The sequence below is a fragment of the Bacillus rossius genome, chromosome 18 (assembly GCF_032445375.1).
Source record: "Bacillus rossius redtenbacheri isolate Brsri chromosome 18, Brsri_v3, whole genome shotgun sequence".
NCBI classification, from domain to species: domain Eukaryota; kingdom Metazoa; phylum Arthropoda; class Insecta; order Phasmatodea; family Bacillidae; genus Bacillus; species Bacillus rossius.
In genome coordinates, this window is record NC_086345.1 from 12,396,101 (window position 1) to 12,414,380 (window position 18,280).

The following is an 18,280-nucleotide window of genomic DNA, read 5'->3' on the forward strand; positions in this document are numbered from 1 at the left end:
ACCCCCTATCTCATCTCACCTCACGCGCACTCTCCAGGCTATGGTCGGAACGACAGGTGTATTATCGATCCCTCGGGCTGGCTCCTGTGTCAGCCCCAATCCACCCGTGTGAATCCTGCTACAGGCGGGAAACTGCACGTGGATTTTCATAAGGTCGTTACAACAACGCCGAAATACCACAACGCCGAACGTACAATAACGCCGAATACCAAATTGACCGCAACGCCGACAGCTAGAAAACTGCTGTGTACCATAACGCCGAAATACAGTAACCCCGAAAAATGTTGCTGCGGGGAGGGGGGGCCACAGGACCAAAATGAAAAACAACTGAATGAATTTGTGTACCTAACCTAACCTTGGCTAGCCTAACCTAGCCTAACCTAACATTACCTTACCTAACCTTTGTGACAGTCCTGCAATGACATTTTTCGGCGTTAATGTATTTCGGCGTTGTGGTAATTCGGCGTTGTGGTACACAGCAGTTTTCTAGCTGTCGGCGTTATAGTCAATTTGGTTTTCGGCGTTATTGTACGTTCGGCGTTATTGTACGTTCGGCGTTGTGGTGCGTCCCCATTTTCATGTAGTGGCGCAAACTCTTCTCACAAGTAACACCCATATTTTCAATGTACAAAATGCTTGTTATTTTAGTTTAATATTTTAATATATTTTTTTAATTCGTCGTGATTACTTTCCAGCATGGGCCCTACAAGGGTGGGGGCTGGGTGTACCCCTAGGTCCAGGGCCTGGGCCCACCCCTGTTTATTTACATCTCAGTGTGTGAAATAAATATACATTCTCGCTGTGGTTATTTTCAAGTAAAATAAAGATTAGTTTGGACTTATAAAATAGTAACCATAATTTTATCCCGTATTTTCAGGTTTGACAACATTCTAAAAAGAGTGTAGGTAAGAAATAACCATGCAATTATAATGTAGCACGTGACTGTAAAATTGGGGTGAACCAGGGGGGGGAGGGTTAAGGGGGGGGGGGTCCAGGGCCCGTAATTGAATGTGGATGCAATGCTTTCCATATTAAACAAAATAATTCTTTTAAAGTCAAAAACCTTTTTCATATTCACGGGTTTCGTTTTGTAATCAACTTTTACATACCAGCATGTGTTGTTTTCAATGGTTATTAAAATTCAGCAGATAAAAGGCAGAGACTGTATGTGCTGCTGTCTTGTGGCAATCGCATCAACCATTTGTTCGCCGAGGGGACAATAGATTACAGCGACTCATGCAGTTCCAACCCGCCAATAGAAATGCATCTAACATTTCTTTGACTCTGCTGTTCTCTTAGATTGAAAATTTATGAATGATAGATCACGCAAGCTTAGATCTGTTGGCGCAACGTTTAGATTTAGAAGAATGATCTTTAGATCATTCTTGGTCTTAAGATTATTGGATCGCAAATCGATTAGCAGAATGGTGCAACTGGCCATAAGACGCTGAACACAAGGCCGTATATAGAGGGTCCCAAAATTGAACGTAAAGTCAAGAACCAACTAATTACTAACTAATTACTAACACTGTGCAAACAATAATATTTTTTTTCATGCGAAACGAATATCAAAACGTTTTTTTAAAACATTCGCGAAGTCGAATCGAATTGCGAATGTTGTTCTCAGAAAAGCTGCATTGCACTTATTTTATTAAATACATGGTTAAAGTAAAAAAAAAACAACCTAATCGTTTAAATTTGTAATGTTTGAACTGATTAATTGACTAACCATTGGGCCCTATATGAATAAAATCATTCGAAAAAATTGATAAAATAAACGAGCATATTAATAATATTGAGCGATCATAAAAGCAAACAGTGTGCCTATTTTTTTTCTTCAGTAACCAACTTTGTTCAAGCAAAACATATACAACACACACACACAAAATACTTCCTTGAGAAAATCTTCGTCTTCCAATGTTAAAGCTTTGCAAAAAAATGCGAAGCTTCACGTCAGACGCGAAGCATCACAACCGAAGTTTCTAAAAAACGAATAGCAAATTTCGTGGTGATGTAAAATAGAATATTAAAAAGAGATTCGTTTGATTCGTTTAGTCGAAACTTCGCCCAAGGCTCCTAATTACGTTATGAATTAAAACTTCGTAGATTTTGAGGTATTCTTAACAAATATTTTTCATATATCTGTTCTAAACAGTATTAGCTGTATCCGAATACATATGGTTGCGTCCACAGTACACACATCCCTAAATCCCTTAGAAATGCAGTCACAATATAGAGGACGCATTTCTAATGGACGGATAGTATCCGAATACTTTTACTGCTAGCACCACCTGTCGACAGTTGGTCGTACTAGCGTGTACGTAGCCATGTACGAATATTCAGCAAAATGTAAATAAACACGACCAATTAAAAAAAAGTTAATGTACCTTGCATGTTATAAATGTCAGCGATTAAATTAACAATGTTGCTATGAATATGAAAGTATTTAAAACACTTATAATTAGCAATAAAGGCCCCTGTAAGTTTGTTTGCATTTCGGTAGTTTTTATTAACATGTTTTTTTGTCTCTATTTGAGTTATAACATATTCTTATAACGTTTTAAACAGGTCTTATGGCAAAAATCTAAAGTAATGTTGTATCCAAACAAAATACGACACGATTCCAAAGCAAATGGATCTAGAGACGCATCTGTGGATGCGAGTGTCGCATCCATATAAATCTAGATTTTACTGGACGCATGTAGGGATGCCGTTGAATCCATTGGGAGAATTCGGAAGCAAGCAAAGATGGCCACTGCACTTGCAGGATCCCTTAGCTAAGGAGTCCATTAGGTCAGTATTAGGATGCAGATATTATTAGACATCGTGACTACAAATATCGTCATTATAATATTCCAATTTTTAAACCTAATCCTCATACTTTTGATAAGAATTAAATAATGTCAAACATGCAAGATTATCGAGAAAAAAAATATTCGTACGACTTGTGCTAAAAAAAAAGTATTATTGAAGATTTATTCTGTAAAATAGTATACTATGCTAAGTTGGCAAGTTATTTAAAAACATGTATAACCTCCGGCATAATTTTTTTTCCAGCTGGATTCTCGTTTTAAAATGTTGCCAGGGTTCTTAAGTCACGAGAGGAAGATACACACATCCGACACTCTGCAGGGAGATTGAAGACTGTACCGACCACGACAAATTTAAAGGCTGATTGCAAACAATCGCGGAGATACGCGGTGTTCTCCGCGCTCTGCCGAAACAAACACGAATCGCATTAGATCATTATGAACCGACATGAAGATTGTGTGTCGGTATAATTGGAGGGTCTTGTGAGCCACCGTGTGAAAAAAAAATAACGCCAAAAAAACAACCAGTAAACTATTTGTTTTTTTTTGACGTGAATACGTATTTAAAATTGCTTCCGTAGTGGGATGCAATTTAAAAAAAAAAAGAATGATAACAAAATCGGGTGGATACATTCTGGTGTTGCAGCTACATATCCACCATCTCTATTCAAAATTTAATTACACCACTGGATAGATAAAGGATCAAAGAATTCGTTACGCTAAGTGAGGACTGTGACGCATCACGCGCGGTGTAGGGGGAAGCGCCGCCATTTTGACGTGATTTTGCTGCGTTTCTAGATTTCCATATAGTATAACTTTTTAACTCGAAGAAGCTACGACGTTCGTTTGGGTTTCAATCGTCAGCTCTCTACAAAATCTATCGATTGCATATATAAAACATTAGTGTAAAATAGTTACAGTGAATATATATGGTGTTGAAATAAAAAAATTTCGTATTTTATATTTTGTATAGAAAATATTGCCTGTTATGTACACGTATTCACGTACAACACACGGCCGTGTCCATGACACAGACACACCCCATTTTTTTTAACATTACTGTTTTGTTTTACTGATAACTAATTACTTATTTTTTATTATTGTATTTTGATGTCTCGAGTAATTAAATTTTTTTGTGTGAATTTTTTTCGTGATTATTTCACAACTGTATTGAAAAAATTTAGTGTCGTTATTTTTTACAGACTTGTGCATTTCCAAGACGGAAATTGAACTATGGATTTACAAAATGAAACAATTATTAACATCAGTTCCAAACCTTCAATGAGGTTTTATGTTATACTTAATTTTTCATACTTCTAGCTTACCAACACACACAGATATGATAAGAAATCGTGCTACTTAAATTACAAACAAACGATTTGGTAATTATTACCGTTAAATTATATTGCTAACATTTTATATATACAATTCACTGCTGCGAAAAATACCGACTGAATGAAATGTGTGTTCTTACTCAAACGCTATGGTACTTTCCGAAATAAAGAAATAAATTGTCGGAGTTTAACGAAAAGTGATGTGTTCATTCTCACGTAGCCTTGTATTTTTTTTTTTTTTTTGCTGTCATCCACATGTATCGTTTGACGTAAAGCATGTGTTCGTATTCAGCCTGATGTATTTGCGTTGAGTAATATCTGGAAACTAAAAACTGGAAAACCGAATTCAAGATGGATGGACCGGCATTTTTAGTCAAAGGTGCAAGAGTTGGTACGTGGATGTATGAAACTCTTACAGATTTCGTTTGGTGGTAAAATTTTTTTTATTTATTTTTTTGTTTTTTTACTGATTTCGCAGCAAAATCTTATATCGAAAGCCCGAAATAAGAAACTGTTTCACTGGATTACCAGTAACCAACATCTCGTCAACAGGATTTTTATAGTTAATCACATTTTACTGCTTTGAATCACATATTCGTAGTTACTTGGAACAAGTAGATCAATGAATGTGTTAAAAAATCTATAAATATTTAAATTGACAGTATTTCTTTTAAAGACTAAAAGTTATATTATTAAGTTTAGAGGATAGTTGTAATATTATAAGGTTTACTTTGGTGCACCGATACGCTTAGTAAATTCTCCGATGTTCGCGAAAGTTAATGTATACGGACGAATCACGTAAATCCACCATCTCTTCAAGATTTCTGAGACTTCCGCAGATGGCAGCACCGTGGTCACACATTTCCGTTCCCCAACTTCCTCCGTTCCATTTTCACGAAGTTACTCGTACCGAATGCTGAATACCGAGAGCTGAGATGTTCACACATCAAAAAGTCAAATAATGGTGTGAGAAATGGGTAGTTGATTTTATAAATAACCTCAAAACTAGAAGGGGTTTAATTAAAAAATTGGTTGTCTGTAAAGACGGTTTACGGACGATAGTTTAACGTGACGTCATAACAAAACATTGATGAAATGATTGCATACTTTTGTGAATAAAAGTGAATCATTTTTATTTTAATAATAAAAGAATAAATACTTGATATTATACTCGTAATCAGATCCACTTTCTTACGTATATTTGACGTAGACATTATTTCATATTACACATTTATAAACAAAGTTTTAAGTTTTCACTTCTCTCGGTGCGGCGCAAGCGTACAATGAGCGTAACGGGACACAGCGTAACGGAACAATGTGCGTAACTGGACACTTTTTCGTGCGTGCAGCCGGCGTTCATCGATTTATTAGACGTTGTCACGTAAAAAATTTAATTAATAAAAAAAAAAAAACAATTAATTCCCTGTGGGTCTAAACCCGTGGGTTTCTTTTGCAAGTTGTTGGAAACGTGGCAGATGTTTCTCATTCAATCAATGTGTTCTCGCCACATTCCCATCGTCTGTGTTGTTGACCCAGCGGTTTTCAACGAGACGTCTGAGACTTGAATCAATTGTTCGTCTGTGCTCTCCCAGTGCCTTTGGTGTGTGTGTAACGGAACGCAGCTAGAGTCCTCTCTCTCTCTCTCTCTCTCTCTCTCTCTCTCTCTCTCTCTCTCTCTCTCTCTCTCTCTCTCTCTCTCTCTCTCTCTCTTACTCTCTCTCTCTCTAGCGGACGGGGTATGTGACGTGGGGTTCGTGTACGAGGTTTCAACAGCCTTCCGGGTCAATCCGTCCGGAAATAGCTTGCAGTAATGGTACTCCTCTCATGAAACCATCCCCCCCCCCCCTTCTCGCCCTCCCACCATCAAAATTTCCCCCCTCTGCCTTTTCAAACCCTCGGCCACTGCGCCGGGAAGCTGTCGTGTCAAAGGTCAAAGTTGGCAGGCGCCACCGGCCCAGAAAATGGGGAAAGGAGTGGATGACGATGGCAGGGGGGAGGGGGTAGGAGTGTCTGTGTCCGCGACGTCAAAGCCGAGTGCTCGCGCGTCACGGGTCGTTTAGTTACCGACGGCACCGCGCCGCGGCGCTGCAGTCTGTCTCCCTCCCCTACCCCCTATGCCACCGAGAAAAAACACGCGTGATTCACTTGCCCCCGGTCAGTTCCCTCCAGGGTGTCCACAAGGGAAAAATATTTCGTACCAACTTAGGCGAGAAAAAAGTACTAGATTTGAAAAAAAAAAGTACTAATTTATAATTTGTTACGGTTTTAACAATTTAGGAAGTTATAATGAAATTACAATGCTCTAACTTAAATATCACACCACACACACACATACATTCCATAGTTTTTTAAAAAAAATAATTACGCTTAGTAATAAAACACATTGGAGTTACTGTAATATTATTATATTAAAGAAAAAAAGTACTAGATCTGAGCGTAAATGTACTAGACCACTAAAAAAATTATAAAAGTACTAGATCTAGTATGAAAGTACTAACTGTGGACACCCTGGTTCCCACCCGCCCCCTCTCCTATCAACCCATCCTCACTCTTGCAATTCACAGAATTCACACATTTCCGCTATCTTCAAGACTACTGACGTGCGACATGGAACGAAAGTCGCGCGGAACGTAAATGTGTAACAACGGTGCTGCCATCTGCGGCGGATGATGCAAACCAAAAATGGATAAAAAAAAACTTCGAAATCCTTGCATGGAAACAAATAGGGGAAAAAAAATATCCACGCCATTTTTTTAATCTAGAAGTCAACGACGAAAACTTTACATTTTTCATTTCTGGAATTTCGTTTATTCGTTACGAAACTGGCGATTCTTCACATAACCATAACATAACAATCTTATCTTAATATATATAAATCTCGTGTCACAATGTTTGTCCTCAATGGACTCCTAAACCACTTAACCGATTATAATAAAACTCGCACACCATGTGCAGTTCGATCCAACTTGAGAGATAGGATAGTTTTTATTTCGATTAATGGTCTTAATAATTTATAATTAATAATAAACTGATTATCCATGTCGATTGGTGTTTAAGCCCGGGAAACAATGGGTACTTCGTCTCCATGACAACGTTGCGTGCTCGAGAGTCGGGAAACCATCGGTGCTATTCGTTTTTTCTTCGGTACATTACAAAGCATTGTATTAAGTTTTTGTCAAAATTAATTAATTTTCATTTTATTTCATTTATTATAACTGTAAATAAGAGATTTGGTCTCATTTCCTCCCCCATTAATACAACCGTGCGAAGCCGGGTCGGGCAGCTAGTATATAGTAAAAAAAGATTTTCGGAGTGATTATTTACACGCAGAACAATTACATTCATTTTTGGTCATCCAACGAAGCTTACAGGTTTTAATGACACACAACATGCAATTGATGGTGAACCACATTAAAACAATATATGTTTGGGATATCACACATAATTTTGTTAAGAGATAACTTCTGGCGATAGTGAAATTTCATTCTATCCTCTAGGCGGATGAATAACGATGATAACGGTTTGATGAATTTTAACCTGATGGACAGTATTTTATTAAAATTCCTTGCCAGAAATCAGGTCCAAATCTGGGGTTAAGTTTTTTTTTTTTCCAAATCTTTTCGCTTTTAGGCCCGTCTACAATGATACGTAAATGCAGAGGGCTCTAACGGAACAGAGTTTGTGCAATAGCACGCAGACGTAGACGGACCGGTACGTATCAGCTCGGCCATGCTGAACTCTTCCGTTCACGTTTCTCCGTGCGACCAATACAAGCCGATTACTCGGCTGCGAAGGTAGCCATGTTCGCTCATGTTCTAAATACGTTGAAAAAAAAAAAGTTTCAAATTCTAGCATAACCAGTGTTCTTCTGTTTGCTTCGTCATTTATTTTTATTTTATACGTAAATTCTGCCTGCGCTGTGATCTAGAACCATAATATCTATTTTATAATGAAATTTATATTTCGTAACCTGAGAATGCAATCCCGTTGGTTGCCATTTGTCACGTTTTTGTGCATTGTTGGAGCAGCAAATACGCGATAGTGAAATGGTCCGGATGATCCGTCTTTATATTTAAGTGCCATTGTAAAACGTGGGACGTTACCACAACGCCGAAATACCACAACGCCGAACGTACAATAACGCCGAATACCATAACGCCGAATGTCAAAATTGACCACAACGACAACAGCTAGAAAACTGCTGTGTACCACAACGCCGAATTACCATAACGCCGAAAAATTATTTTGCGGGGAAGGGGGGGCCACAGGAGCAAAATGAAAAACAACTGAATGAATTTGTGTGCTAACCTTACCTAACGTAAACTTTGTGGCAGTCCTGCAATTACATTTTTCGGCGTTAATGTATTTCGGCGTTGTGGTAATTCGGCGTTGTGGTACACAGCAGTTTTCTAGCTGTCGGCGTTGTGGTCAATTTTGACATTCGGCGTTATTGTACGTTCGGCGTTATTGTACGTTCGGCGTTATTGTACGTTCGGCGTTGTGGTATTTCGGCGTTGTGGTGCGTCCCCGTTAAACGTGCCTAATCTGAGCTGTTCCAATATTTAGTTTGAAATTACGGTCGGCAAATCGAATGATTCGATAGTCGACGTGGCTGCTCCGGCAGCGAATTCTAGCGGCGGGTGCGTGAACTACACGTGATTCGCGTCCAGAAATGTAGTTTTAAACACAATTAGCGTATATTTATCCCGCTCGGCATTATTTCAAATACGTACTTCTACGTTAAATTTGGCGCCCGAGTTTCGTATTATAAGGTGTATTTGCGACATTATAACACATGAATGTGCTCGTTACCGAGCTTGGATGTTAAACATTAACTGGCGAGCACTGAAACACTCGCTTGCATTGTAATTTCAAACGTCGTCGCTTTCCTAACCAAAATTAAGTTTCGATTTTGTAACTATCATATATAGATGTGTGTGAACGTACCATGCGAGGGAAGAAAATTATATAGAGACTAGATAATGCCCGGCATGCGTTGCAATGCCTCAATCAATGCGTATACTAAGCATCTCTCTTTATCTCTCTAATTCTCTATCTCTCTATGTATATCTCTATAACTCTCTTTATATTTCTATTTATATCTCTATCTCTCTATATCTTTCTACATATATATCTCTATATATCTTTCTAGCGGACCCGATAGACATTGTCCTGCCCAAATGTACATATGGCGGTAAGTATTTCTACGCTGGACATTTTGTATCTTCTCATTATACATACCCCTCCTCTTGGGCACGCCACTGCCGTTACCAAAAACCTTTCCCATGTTTACGCAGAAGGCAACAACAATGCAAAAGCCCGTTGCCATGGAGGCTAATTATCAACAATGCTTAGTTTTTTGCTTTTAAAGCGTGTTTTTTTTTAGTTTTTTCTTAATTTAGAATTGAGATAAAATATCCAATTGTGAATCTAAACCATCCTCGAATCCCCGTGAACTCACACAAAAAATTTCATCAAAATCGGTCCAGCCGTCTAGGAGGAGTTCAGTGACATACACACGCACACAAGAAATATATATATATATATATAAAGATTTATTCATGTAACAAACATAACCTAATCTACTTTATTCTTTCACAGCATCCGAAGATTCACGAAGGCGGATTATTGGGAAGTTCTGACTTTAAAAGCCGAGGACACACACAACGCCACGCTATGTTCGCTGTGATCGCTATATTCGCTATGATCGCAATGTTCGCAATGTTCGCTATGCCAGGTGGCCAGACGGATCAGTCTGGTTCGCGATGCCGGATGTTGGATTCGAGTGATGATTCCGACGATGGTAATATTCTGCTGGCTCTCACAGTACGTGAACGTTAAAAGGAATGGGTCCATGAATTTTATCTGAAAACAAAAGAATTTGAAGAATTTCAACGTTTCATGAGCAAGACTAAAATTATTGTTAAAATAAATATGTTTACCCAACCATTAATGCAAGGGGTGGAACTAACAAGGTTTGAAAGTAAAAAAAAAAAATCATTACTTTTTTAAATATATATAATATTATATCCGTTACAATTTCTTGTATGAATCCTAAATTTCATCTAAAACTTGGTCTGAAACAATTTTTTTATGAAGAATTACTACCGTAAACACATGTCTGAAAATTAAAAAAAAAAAAAAAAAAACGTTTCATGTGTCAAATTCATTTGAATTTATTTTAAATATTCTTAATATTATCTTAAACTTTGGTGCAAAGAATATTTTTATACGACCACGTTATTTTGAAAGGGAAGATGAATAGTTTTTGAAGGTCAAAAAAATTAAATAAATAACTTAGTTGGCATAAAATATTAAATTCGTTCTAAGCTATTCAATGCTGCATTATTCTATGCTGGATACATTGAGTTAGAAATATTCTTAATATTTTCACGCCATGAAAAATCAGCAAATTTTTAATCGATCATTTTGTAATATTGGATAACCTAAAAATGTTATGTACATTAGGTTATTAGAATGTTCCAGAAGTTTATAGAAGTTTCCAAAATATTTCCAGGGAAAATAGGTACTTCGATATCTACCTACGCATGTAGGCTGTGCCAAAGGGATATATATTTTTTTAAATATTTATCGGAGACATTTCATTACAGATATGGTTTAACCTTTCGCTGTGCAAATCGAATGATATGATAGTCGACGTAGCTGCTCCGTCAGTGAATTCTAGCGGCGGATGCAGAACTACGTGTAGGTCGTGTTAAAAAATGTAGTGTTTTATATTGGCATGGTTAAAACATATTTTTATGTTGTGAATTTTAGTGATAAAAATTGTGTTTATGAACTTTTTCAAGTGTACTTTCTAGTGTAATAATAAAAGTGAGGTTATGTTCCTGTATGTATAATTTATTTGCATTATAAATTGTTTAAAGGAAAAAAATCCTTATAGCAAAGACAATACATAATGTCTAATGCTAAATTTTGCTATAGTTAAGTATTTTGTCATTACTGATATTTTATCGTGTTGCAATTATTTATGTGTCTCAATATATTTTATCTGCGTTATTGATTTTGTGAAAACAGTTTCGACCACGAATTGAAATAGTTTGTTTACCAACCATCGAACGCCGTCTACAGAGAGCTAAGATGTTTTACCCATAAAAAATTTATGTATTTTGTGATTCAGTTTTGCAAGCTCTTGAGTTGTCAATGAAAATGAGCGAGGGTTACACGGGAAATAAATCGGCATGGACGTGACAGTTCCGTTTTAAAAATTAAAAATAAATGGTTGTTTGTAAAGTCGGTTTACGGACGATAATTTAACGTGGCAACATCATAACAAAACATTGCTGAAATGATTGCATACTTTTATGAATAAAATTGAATCATTCTTATCTTAATAATAAAATAATATCTACTTTAATTATACTAGTAATCAGATTTTTAAAATGCAAGAATAATTAACCTTTGCCGAAATTTTTGTTGTAATAAGCAATGAAAACTACATTAACTTTTCACTTCACTTTATAAACAGGCGACGAAACAGTTCGCGTGTAGATGACTTGTAATTAATTTTAAAAAACTGGTGTTTAGCTATAAAGTTTAAATATAATTATGAACAAGGTTTTTCGTATAAATAAACTGTAATCAAATATCTATCATCAATTATATGAATCACCATAATTTTTTAGTCAATTGTATCTTAACCTATTATTACTGCACTCGCCGACAGCGTAACGGGACACAGCGGAACGGAACAATGTGCGTAACGGGATACTTTTTCTTGCGTGCAGTCGGCGTTCATCGATTTATTAGACGTTGTCACGTCAAAAATTTCCGATCGGTACAGACTGGTTGCGAAGTGAGAGACTTCACCGTTGTGGAAGCGTGTCTCGCCGGATGAGGAAACCGTTTCAGTTCATGATTTTATATTTATATTAATCACTGATCAACTTTTAGACTTTTTCAATTGTTTAACTTTCACGAAATGAAAAATATATACAGCGCATACGTTTTTAATAATTAGCTGCCAAAGTTAGGGTAGAGTGGGGGAATTCCGATCATCGGGGTAATTCCGACCACTATCGATCTCTGAAATACCGATTTATTTGAGTCGTTTGTACGATGCTATGCTCTTCCGGAGGATAAATGAAGCACGTTCATATAGTTGGCGCGATTCTGCCTGCGTAGAGACAGCCGCAAGAGTATTTTGTTTATTTCATCAATAATTCGTGTAAGAAATTTGGATCATATTATGTAAGGTAGGTAATAAAGTAGCCATAAGTAAAATCTGCAATTATTTGTACACAAGTAAATATGATTAATATGAATAATAATGAACTTACAAATTGTTTTAACTTACCGTAAGTTACAGAAGATGCGAGTTTGTTTACACATGGTAATTTGGGGTAATTCCGATCAGTGCTGATCGGAATTCCCCCGAATGATCGGAATTACCCCAAATAGCATTTTAATCAATAAATTTTAATAATATAAAATATTTTAATAACAATTACGTAATACACTGTTCACGGATGCCTCGACATAGAGTACGAACAACACAAAAAGCATCATGGAATGCTGAAGATTATGAAGACAGATGGTCCCCCAGGTTCTATGTATCAGTGTTCGAAGTCAGGCTGGATAAATGAGGAACTATTTTTAGCATGGCTAAAACATTTCAGTGCCTTTTGTAAACTAGATCCTAACAATCCAGTATTGCTTGTTCTGGACAACCATTCCAGCCACATATCTCACGAGTCATATGAATTTTGTCGTCACAATGGAATAATCATGCTGTCTCTGCCTCCACACACATCCCATAGAATGCAGCCTTTGGATGTTGCTTTCTATGCACCGCTGAAGAAGGCCTATCACGAAGCATGCAGAAGATGGATGGTAAATCATGCCCACGAAAAACTCAGTCCAGATGAACTTTCAGGACTCTTTAACATTGCGTTTATGAAGGTAGCAACAATTAAGAAGGCAGTCAATGGTTTTCGGAAAACTGAAATTTGCCCTCTAGATGCAGATATTTTTCTGAAGAGGAATTCTTTCCCAGTTACCTGCAAGAGGTGGATAGGTCTATCATAGAAGGAGGAATTGAAAATGTTACCACTGTCACTTCTCCTTTTATTTCAAGTTCAACTACTGGGAACAGAATTGTCTCGCCCAATATGGATTTTACACATTCCAGTTATGCTGGTCCTTCGTGTTCTTTCCAGGATGTGGCTCCAGTGCCAAAAATAATTTCTCGGGTCACAATAGAGTCAAAGACAAGGCCTAGAAGAAAAAATTGCATTCTCAGATCCTAACTTCAACTCCGCAAAAGAAATGTCTTGAAGATGCTAGGGTAAAAAGGGCTGTTGAAAAAAAAAAAAAAAAGAAGAAGTTCAAATAAGAAAGAAGAAAGAACTTCATGGAGAATTAAGCCCAGATTCCCGGTCAAAAAAGAAACAGTCATAAAAAGATACTTCCAGTTAGTTCCTCAGAAGATGATGCAGTTGCTGATCCTTGTGATGACATAGAACCAACAATAAGCAATGACAAAGACTTTTGCATTCTTTGTAGAGATAGACATGACAATGAACTTTGGTATAGGTGCACTTCGTGTTCAGAGTGGGCTCATGCAGAGTGCACTGGTTTTGATACACCAGACAATTATATTTGTGACTATAGTCAGTCATAAATACCAATCATTTAAGAGTTGATTTTATCAGCTATGATTTACATAATTTTTATTTTGTCTCAAAAATTTGTTTTTCACCAAAATATTTTAATTCATTTGCTTGTAGTGTGATATGCATTTATTTGTGCTTTTAGTGTTAGTTAAGTGACAGCCATATGTCCAAAATAATTTAAATATATTGGTGAATATAAATGATCGGAATTACCCGAATGTCGGGGTAATTCCGACCAAACATATAACTTATTAAAAAAATTTTTTTTCCCAAACCAATAACAATTTCTTTATTTCTAATACATACAAGTCAAGTCATAATATAGGAGAATATATATTCTGTTTTACACCTCCATTCCGTCTTAAATTGTCATAATATGGACAATCTTGCTTAAGTGATCGGAATTCCCCCACTCTACCCTACATTTTAAACGTTTTTTGGTCGTACAAATAAGGAGAATTTAATTTTATTGCAGAACTGAAACTTTTTAGGTTTAACTACAATTCCCTTTGGCTATTTTATGATTTCACAAAAACTCATTTCATGTTTCTTGGCTGTCAAAATCGTAACAAATTTTGAGAAATTTGAAATGCCAGGTACAATTAATTAATATTTTCTGAAAAGAAATTCAAACCTTTTGTTGGAAGTAGCAGGTGGCATTTCAGTTAAACCTAAAAAATTACAGTTCTGCAATAAATTAAAATTCTCCTTATTTGTACAAGCTTTAAAACGTCAAAAATGTAACTTTGGCAGCTAATAATGCAACAAGTAGGCGCTGTATATATTTTCCATTTCGTGAAGGTTAAACAATTGAAGAAGTCTACAAGTGTATCTGTAATTACTAGATACCTGTAAAATTCGCGATTTCAAATCCCTAAAGGTTAGACTCCATGATCCTCTATGCACTCGTGCAAATTACATCTGCTGATTGGTTACCGACTCGTAACACCTGTTGACTGGAATGATCGTGATTCGCTTATTCTTCTGTCAAAGATTTTTTCATTGGCCCAGAGTCCTTCAGATAAACTGTGGCCACAATCACTGAAGCAAAAAAAAATGTCAAAAGTATTTGGACTCTGTCCTATCGCGAAATGAATCCGCGAATTTTACAGGTCTCTAGTAATTACTTTAAATATAAAATCTTGACCTTAAATGGGAGGCAGCCCCTTAAGGGCGAGCACTTTGTACTGGGTAAGAGGCGTGGTCGACCCAACTGACGTGTGTTCCCGCACACACGACGGGGGTTCGTGATGGAGCGGTTGGTATTGGTTGGGCCGTAGTCTAAGAGGGGGGGGGGGGGGTGTTTTGAGGTCTCTGGGTCTGACACGCGATACCTCCGTCGAAATGGTCCCAGCGACCGAGAGAGAGCACAGGCATGCAATGAGCCAAGCGATTTTCCGGCACCACCTGTTGCATTCGCCAATTGCCAAGAAATATCTACACATTTCGAAGTTATACTTCTGCAGGCACGTTGCATAAAAATTAAATTAAAATTGCGATTAGTGTTTTTTTGACGATGCGCGAGTACAAATAACCGAAATTTTTCACAGGATGAAATAAAGGTTTATACATGCATATGCTTCTACATCATATCATTTAGTAATTCATATTGAAATCTGGTTAGACATAATCAAAAGTCGTAAGGTTGAATATTCTATTATTATTTCAATGATATAAAAATTATATAAATTATTGAATGAAATATCAATTCTAATATTGAATTATGCGTCTAATTTTTGTAAGTATTATTTAGTATTATTTTGAAAAAAAAAAACATTTTGATATGAGCGAAAAATAAACATAACCACGTGTTGTTCAAAATTACAACATTTACCATGTAGAACTCCGTACTATTTCTTGGCAACTGTTTTCCAAAGAAATATATTGTAAAAGTAAAATTTTTTTTGACGTGACAACGTCTATTAAATCGATGAACGCCGGCTGCACGCACGAAAAAGTGTCCCGTTACGCACATTGCTCCGTTACGCTGTGTCCCGTTACGCACATTGTTTCGTTACGCTGTGTCCCGTTACGCTCATTGTTCCGTTACGCTGTGTTCCGTTACGCTGTCGGCGCGTACAGTAGGCCTAATAATAGGTTATGTTACAATTGAATAAAAATTATGGTGATTCATATAATTGATGATAGATATTTGATTACAGTTTATTTATATGAAAACTTTTTCATAATTATATTTAACCTTTATTGCTAAACGCCAGTTTTTAAAATTAATTACAAGTCATCTACACGTGAACTGTTTCGTCGACTGTTTATAAAGTGAAGTGAAACGTTAATGTGGTTTTAATTGCTTATTACAACAACAATTTCGGCAATAAAGGTTAATTATTCTTTCATTTTAAAAATCTTATTACTAGTATAATTTCATGTATTTATTCTTTTATTATTAAAATAAAAATGATTCAATTTTATTCATAAGAGTATGTAATAATTTTTTCATCAATGTTTTGTTATGACGTCACGTTAAACTATCGTCCGTAAACCGACTTCACAGACAACCAATTTTTTTTTCCTGTTTAGGGGAGGTGCAACTGTTTTACTGTCAGCTTACTCCGTGTTACCTGCCAGACAGCTCCTGGCTTGTCGTCGTTCGATAAAGGAAAATTCATACTTTCTCATGTTGCAAATACAATTATAATTCATAATTCGGACACGGAATTGGACGTGTAATTCCTTAAAATAATGCCCAGCGTGATAAATGTATGCGCAAACTGAGTTCTGAACTACATTTATAGACGCGAATCACACGTAGTTTCCGCACCCGCCGCTAGAATTCACTGCTGGAGCAGCTACGTCGACTATTGAATAATTCATTAGCAGACCGATAATTTTAACTATGTAATGAAGCCGGCTCCGATAAAAGCGAAAAAGACTTAAGAAAAATTCTTCACTATGGATTTTGACGTGATTTTCGACCATAAATTGTATGAAAAATACTGCTTATCATTTTTTTAAAAAATATTTATTAAACAGTCAATACTTTAAATATTCCCTTTAGTTTTGTGAACTTCGGTTCGCACCTTCTGGCACAGATGGCAGCACCGTTGTTTCACATGTCCATTCCATGCCACTTCCGTTTCATTCACAAAATTACTTCCACCGAATGCCGTATACACATAAAAATGTTTTTTCTTCTGTTTTATAAATTTCAGCCAAAAAAAATTAATACTGTGTCATTAATAGCCAAGATGAATTTCATGAGAATAAATTATTGTTTTGACAACAGTTTATAATCACGTTTCTAATTTCATTATTCCCCGTCTATCCTATGCACAACCACTCCTAGCCTGCAGGGCCCACGTGTAATTAGTGGTTCCACTGAAGTTAATTAAGAGCGATAGGACAGACAGCTCGAGTTGGCGGAAATCAATACTCTCTCCTTCTTGATGCGTCCGCCGTCTGGTCCAGTCACAAAGGCGTCTGATGGATGCTTTGTCATGTGTCTATTACATAATATATAATTATATCATTAAAATATATCAATATACATTTTAATTCCCCATATAGCACCAATAATATGATTCATTTTATACTACATAATTTATCACAATAATAATATTTATTATTATAGATTTTTGGGATTGGTTCATTTATTATTAGTTTTATTTAATTTATATTTTAACTTTATGTAATCTTATTTTTATAGTGGCATTTAATATTATTTTGTTATGTTTTTCTTATTAAATAATTTCATTGATTTTTTGTTTATTGTTTATTAGTTTAAGTAATGTTTTAATTGTTTTAATTTTTTGGTTTTGTTTCTGTTTATTATATTATTCTTTAGATTGTCAAGAAATAGTTTTATTTTATTTATTTCCTTGAGGCTATCTTATTATTTAGCAGTTTATCAGACTGTTTTCTGACGTTTCATAATGCCAATTTATTTGAATGAAATAATGTTACAATGACCAGTTTTTGTGGTGATTGTAAAACTTCGGTAAGTTAAACATTATCCAGACTTTACGTGTTTCATCCTATGTATATCTCCTCTATTATTTAAAATAATCCAGTCTATAAGCTCAATTTAAAAAGCCGTGTGGTATACTACGAAACCAAAATAGACCATAAGTCGTGGATACGTTATCAAAAAAATAATAATTTTATGATGAACCTGAAACCAAAATATGTCGGTGGAATTTATAATCACCCATTTATGTGAAACACGAATTGAGAGTTCACTATTAAAACATGAATTAATGAGTTAATGGTACTATTTTGAACTTGCGAAGTACCAATATGGCGCTATCAATCATATGAGCTCAAATTTCAAACATTGTTTATATGTAAGAAAAAATTATCGCTGGCAAACGCATCGCCGTCGTATGCATTGCGAGTAGCCTTGCGATAGACAACCATTAAAAAAAAAATATGTTTCCAGAAATATAATTCGCTGTAATGCACACCCTATATCCAGTTTCAAATGGCTTCATTTCATTTTCATCGCAAGAACTTAGGGTGGAAATAAAAAAAATATATATCTTTC

General features: G+C 36.0%; 1 protein-coding gene across 1 annotated transcript in view; it reads right to left on the minus strand.

Moving 5' to 3' along the window:
- Positions 1 to 18,280, minus strand: part of LOC134541375 (potassium channel subfamily T member 2) — a 284,414-nt gene that overhangs the window by 119,141 nt on the left and 146,993 nt on the right. The gene's annotated exons all lie outside the window — the stretch shown is intronic.